We start from the raw sequence: 6,834 nt of genomic DNA on the forward strand, positions 1-6,834 counted from the left end.
GGGGCCGGCTGCCTTTCTAGGGTTCACCGCGTTCAGCGCCCATCTCACTTCATGTTCCTGTAGTGTTAGCGTGTTTGTGTTAGAGGGTGGTGGAAGTGGAGATTTTGCTGGTCTGTCTACTTCAAAGCGGGCAAAGAAGCGGTTCAGCTCCCCTGCCAGTGAGGTATCAGGACTGGCATTGGCTGGGTTTCTGCATCTGTAGTTTGTGGTGTGGTTTATACCCTGCCACATCCTTTTAGGGTCATACGAAGCGAAGTGGTCCTCTATTTTATTTTTATACGCCGCCTTGGCCTCCCTGATGCCTCTTTTCAGGTCAGCTCTGGCTGCGCTGTACCGGGCCCTGTCCCCTGATTTAAAGGCGGTGTTGCGGCATTTTAATAGTGACCGAACTTCAGTGGTCACCGAGCGCTTTTTCAAACTTGACAGAATAAGGCAGAGATTGCACAGTTTAATTGAATTTAACTTTCACAAAACTATCCTTGTTCCTGGCCACACCCAACACTTAATTGGCGACAACGCTGAAACTCCCCATCCGTACAGTTTTTGAAAAATTCCTTCATCCGTAATGTAGGCAGGGAGTTCGAGAAAGAAAACAACTAGTATTAAGCAAGTTGATGGGTCTGTAATTTTCAAGATGATGCCCCATGTGAAGGTTCCAGGCGTGCATCCCAGTTGATCCATGACTGTAAAAAGTTTAAATAAAATTTTACTGATTTTTTATTTGAATTGTTTATAAAATTCTGAAGAGATACCATCCTGTCCTGGACTTTTATGTTGTTTTAGATTATTAATAGCAAATAATATTTCTTCTTCAGTCACAGGTGCATCACAGCAGGCCCAGTCCCTTAATCTTCTTGCGAAACACGATGATTCAGAGGGACCAAGCGCTCTGGCGGGCATCTGGGATTTATAGAACAGCAGTTACAGTCATAACTCTCGTTCTATTTCATCCCTACTGACCGCCAGAGGCGGTGCTTAAAGCACTGGATGACGATTACTAACAGAGTCCTGAGGAATCACACAAGTAGAACAATCCAAAACATGCCCACCTCACTGGGATGATCACGAGCGCTGGGATAGGATTCCCTCCAGTGGGTGAAAGGCAGCCACGTTAACCATGTAGAACCTAGCAAAGTTATTTGGGGATGACCAGGAGGCTCCTGTACATATAGCCTCCAGAGGGACCCCATTCATAGCAGCCCATGACACGCTAATGCCCCTGGTGGAATGGCACCGTACACCAGCAGGGGGTTGGTGGCCGTTTAGGACACATGCCTGTACCACCATGTCCACAATCCAACATGCAAGACGCTGCTTCGAAAGGGCTTGCCCTTTGTGAGGCCCAGCGTAGCAAACAAACAGGCTATCAGACTGTTGCAGAGAAGCTGTGCATCTGACATATGCTTGCAGACCCCAAACAGGGCAGAGAGGCTCATCAGGCCCCCCTGCATCAAAGCGAGCAAGCTGGAGCGGCACAGAGTGGCTTGCAGACAAGGCCACCTTAGGGAGAAACGCTACGTCAGGCCAGAGAGTAATGCCAGAACCAGCTGGGTTCCAACGGAAACAGGACACGTGAACAGACAACGCATGTAGTTCACCCACTCATTTCGCCAAAGCCATGGCAAGGAGAAAAGCGGTCTTTTTTGACAAACACTCAAGGCTCACCTCTGCCAAGGGTTCAAACGGAGGGGATTGCAGAGCAGTGAGGACAAGAGAGAGGTCTCACACAGGCACAACGGCGCGTGTGGGAGGGTGTAAACGTCGGGCCCCTCTGAGAAACAAGGAAACATCCTTGTTACAGCCTATCGTCTCTCCACCCACTAATGTATGCCAACAGGAGATGGTGGCAACATAAACTTTCAGAGTGGATGGAGACCGACCTTGAGAAAGCAGTGCTTGAAGGAAGGTTAAAACAACAGCAACAGGGCAGTACACGGGATCCTCATGTATAGCATGACACCAACTGCTAAAAGCCCTCTTCTTATGTGTGTACACCAGTCGTGTGGAAGGGGCCCTGGCATTAGTCATTGTATGTCCGACATTCCCGTCATACTGTGAGAAGGAAATGCCAGGCCCCATAGTGGCCAAACCCAGAGCCGGAGGCGACTGGAATTGGGATGCAGAATCTGACCCTCCAGCTGTGACAGAAGGTCCTTCCTGTGGGGAAGGGGCATTGGAGAGCTGCAACAGAGCCTGTGCAGCAGTGGAAACCATGTTCTCCCTGGCCAGAAGGGAGCCACTAGAAGGACCTGATGCCCCTCCTAAAGAACTCGCAGGAGTGTTGGACCTATCAGGAGGAGCGGCAGAAAAACATAAAGCAGCACTCTCGGCCAGTCGTGCGCCAGTGCATCCTGACCCAGGGGACTGGCACCTAGAGAGAACCAAAGCTGGCAATGCGTCGTCTCTCATGACACAAATTGGTCTACAGCTGCTTTGCCGTATTTCTCCCAAATGACCCCCACCACCTCTGGATTGTCCGACTGCACCAGGACATGTCTCCCGCGCAGGCCTGGGAGGAAATGCTGTAGTGCCCGCCTCATGGCCTCCAACTCCAAGGCATTGATGTGCTGCAGTTTTTCCCGCAGAGACCATGCCCCCCGCAATCTATCGCTGCTACGACGACCCCCATTCTGGGGTGGATGCGTCAGTAGAGATAACCTCCCGTCGGGATGGCAGCGAGCCCAGCGGAACCCCCCTCGTCATGAACACTGCATTTCGCCACTGAGCCAGTGACGCGAGACACTGAGGGGACACTTGCAGTTTCCCGCGTCAGTGCAATGCACAAGATGGGTCCAGCCCCAGGCTGCTGAACCACATCTGTAGTGTCCGCAGGGACAAAAGTCCCAGGGGTACCACTGTATTCGCAGCAGTCAGCTTGCCCAACAGACGAAGGTAAGCACTGAAGGGGGGTGCGTGGCCGGGTAGAAAGGCAGGTAGCATTTGCAGAATGCCCTCGACACGCTGAGGCTGTTAGGGTTTCTATGTTATCAGCCTTTGTGCTCATGTGTAAAACTGCCTAAGTGAGACACGAAGGTCAGACGGCGGGCGCCACACCATCTGGCTCTCCCAAACAGCTATGTATTATTGTTATGCTTATGTTTAAACTATGGTCTGGACCAGCTTTGGCCGGCTCAGATCGACCCCTTTTTTTCTTCTTCCTTTAATAAAAAAGAAAGCCCAAGTAAGGAGGCAGAACTTCCTGGACAGCACGCCATTAGGGGCTGTTGGGAATTTCTCCTCTTGCGAAGGCCTTCACAAAAGACAACGAGCCTCTCCGGTGTGATTTTTTCTTAGCAGGTTGAATAAATCAAAACCCTGATAGAGGCAATGGGCAAGCAGTCATAGTGAGGGAGTCCAATGTGATCCCGAGAAACGTAACCTCCTGAGAAGGAACTAGGTTGCTCTTCTGCCAGTTCACACGAAGACCTAACAGGTCTATGTGGTGGAGTAACATACGTGTGTCTGCAACCGCCTGAGTTTCTGTGGGCACACAGATCAGCCAATCGTCCAAGTAGGGCATGATCTTCAACCCTTTGGCCTGCAGAGGGTAGAGGGCTGCAGCCACGCACTGAATGAACACAGAGGGGACAGAGAAAGACCGAACGGAAAAACTCTAAACTGAAAATGCTTGCCCTGAAATGCAAAGCGGAGAAATGGGCAATGGTGGGGTGCAATTGGGACATGAAAGTATGCGTCCCTCAAGTTGACCAAGGTGAACCAGTCGGGAGATCGTCCGAAGCACATCCCTGATGCTGAGCATGTGAAAGGGAATAGTCTTTAAAAACACGTTCAAACCTCTCAGGTCCAAAACCGGGCGGAGTCTGCCAGTCTTTTTCAGAACTAGAAAATATGTTGAGTAAAAGCCCCCTGGATCCCGCAGGGGGTCGACAGGCAATTTAGTGCTCTTGGCCAGCAAGGCGTCTATCTCGTGGATCAGAGCCTGAGCTTTTACCTGGTCGTGAATCACAGTCATCTTGACCTGAGAAGGAACCGGAGAAGGGCGGCAGAACTGCAGCACGTAACCCTGAGTCAGAGTAGACACCACCCATGGATCGGAAACAAGCGCGTTCCAGTGACTGACCTGATCTGGGGTAAAATGTCCCACAGCCAGCTCGGAAGCGTCATTTCCAAGCTCCCCTACCCTTAAGAGGGTGGGAGGGTCACCGAGTGGACTGCCTGGGTTGAGAGGCGTTGTAAGTCCGATCCCTAGGCAAATCCCACTGGCCTGGAGCAGGCCCTGCAGCAGGCCGTGGCTGCCCCACAGAGGGTGTAGAGGGGGCTGGATAAGCATGTGAAAAAGACACAGAGGCATCCCCAGCAGGACACGATGAAGGCTTCAAGGCTGCAAGCGCAGGAGAACCAAACAACTCCCCAGGAACCACTGGAAGACTCATGAGGGTCCTTCTACAGGTTTCTGTCAGAGGAGACTGTGCCAGCCAAACCTGACGGCGTGCCTGGACAAGGGTAGACAAGACACGGCCAATCTCCCTAGACAAAAGAGCAAAGACGTTGAGAGAAGCATCCACCAAGTCTTGAGTAGGCGCATCGATTGCCAAACCCCCCAAAGAGGCTGAGAGACCCAGTAACAAATGCGACAAGAAGTTCCCAAATCGCCCCAATCGGGACCCCGAGTCATAGGCTCTACAAAGGAGATCATCCGTCACACGACACTGAGGACGAGGACACCTGGCATTAGCTCTCAAAGCCTCATCTGCCGCCAAAAAGAGGGATACTATGGCAGGTTTGACAGATGGCATATGGCCCAAGCCAAACTTGGGTGCATCCTGCATGGCCGCCAAGAGTCTGCCATCAGAGTTCGGCCAAGAAAAGGCCTTAGTGTCCTCCCAACAGGTATGAACCTCCTTCACATATTCGGCAGATGGGGTAACCATGAAGGACGACCTAGTAGTAGGATGCTGAAAGAATGCGCTGGAAGCAGCAGGTTGGTCCTGCAGAGCATCCAGCTGCAACCGAGCAAGAGTGGTCTTCAACGCGCCCAATATTGAGTCGTCCTCCTCCTGCCCTTGAAAATCAGTACCAGACACCGCTAGAGAGATAGCATCATCCTCTAAAACAGGGAGCCCTGAAACCATGCTCTGCCCTGGGTCCCTTTCTCTTTCTAGGTCTCCAGTCAGAGCAGGGCCATGCCCTTCCTTAAGGGACTCCAGCAGCGCCTTCATCTGCTCCAGCTCAGAAGTGAGATGGGCCACTAACCCCGATACACCCTCTTAGTCCCTGGAGCTCTTCTTGGCCCTTTTCCGCGGAGGCCCTAATGCCTCCAGAGCCACACGCTTCACAGGCCTGCTGGCACCTTCAAGGTCACCCTACCACGCAGTACGCAGGGACAAGGGCAGAACAGAACAATCAGGGTAGGCCGCATCAGTCAAGGCCTCCCTTAGATGATCTGGCCCCAAACAAGAGGGACACAGATCATGCCCATCCTCGAACTGGAGAGGGGCCAAACAAGCTCTGCAGCCCTGCATGTCCATCACTCACACTATAAGACTAGGTTGGGCTGCTGCAACCGCTACCCTTAAACCTTAAGTCGACAAGTGAATAGACCAGAGAACCCGGTCGAGCAGAAAACGCCACCCGGGGTTCCCCCGCAGCATGTAGCGCGGCTACACTCCACCGAGCAAGCACGAAAAACGGCTGCAATATAGGCAAGTGTTGAGAAAAACAAAGTTTTAGTATTCACTCCTTTCAGAGGAATCTCACCTGACCACTTAGTTTCTCTCATCGGATCTTTTGATGTTGCAGAAAAGACGGACACACAAAATGAGTCCAAAGCAGAGGTTTAAAAACAAATCATACATTTATTTAAACATTCAGCTGAATGGAGACAACAACTCACCAACAAGAAGCAACAGCAACACGTTCCCAGTTGTGTCTGAAGTAATAACCCCTTCACTTTTTTTATACTATAAAGCATACTATCATATCATGATGTCCTGGAACCTTCCGCCTCCATCACCCCACAGACATACTGTTCTTAGTGATTATTCTTTCATAAGCTAATCGTGACCTTATTTCTCCAATCAAATCATTTTAGTGACATCGAAGTTTGTTTACATTTTATCGTGACCTACTTTTAACAATCAAATCATTTTAGCAACATCCAAGTATGTTTATATTCTATCATTGACTAAGCATAACCTCATCAACACCTCATCAAAGTATCTTGATTATATTGTACAGTTTGAACTACCATTTAGTATTTATCCAAGCTTTACATGTTTGTACCTTTGAGAGATCCCTTTCAATGAAACACGTTATTAAGCTGTAATGAGTTTCACAGAAATGAGAAATGAACACACACCATACTTTGCACAAGCCACACAGCTGCACAACATAAAGAAGCAAGCCCGAAAAAAGCTGCGATGGAACAAAATAAAGGCCGACGAACACAGCAACACAAATAAACAAAAGTGAGACGAAAACGGCTGTTATGCTAACAAAATAGCAAGCCGAAATAGACAGGACAAGACACAGCTAACTTTTAGCACCATGATAGCAAACACTCCCGCCACCTTATAACGAAAATAAATAAATCACCAAACAAAAGAGGCTTGTGCAGCCTCTGGAGGGCAAGAAGCTCCTCGCAGCTCGGACCGCAGTCTTGAGACTACCAGCCTTCTGCACCTCAAAGATTTCAAGCCACTTAGTTTTATTTCCTATGTTGACTACCAACACCCTAAGGACCACTGAACTCCGTCTCCTGCACATAGTGAACAGCGTGGATTACCATAAGTATCATATCCATATGCTTTGTCAAGGCAAACTCATTGCACTCAGGTAAGATGGCATGTGGGTCAACAGCCATACTGACATCCA

General features: G+C 50.0%; 1 pseudogene; it reads right to left on the minus strand.

Moving 5' to 3' along the window:
• Window positions 1–2,024: 2,024 nt before the first annotated feature.
• Window positions 2,025–4,312, minus strand: LOC112450117 (annotated as a pseudogene).
• Window positions 4,313–6,834: the final 2,522 nt, after the last annotated feature.

The sequence above is a fragment of the Kryptolebias marmoratus genome, linkage group LG10 (assembly GCF_001649575.2).
Source record: "Kryptolebias marmoratus isolate JLee-2015 linkage group LG10, ASM164957v2, whole genome shotgun sequence".
Lineage (NCBI taxonomy): Eukaryota > Metazoa > Chordata > Actinopteri > Cyprinodontiformes > Rivulidae > Kryptolebias > Kryptolebias marmoratus.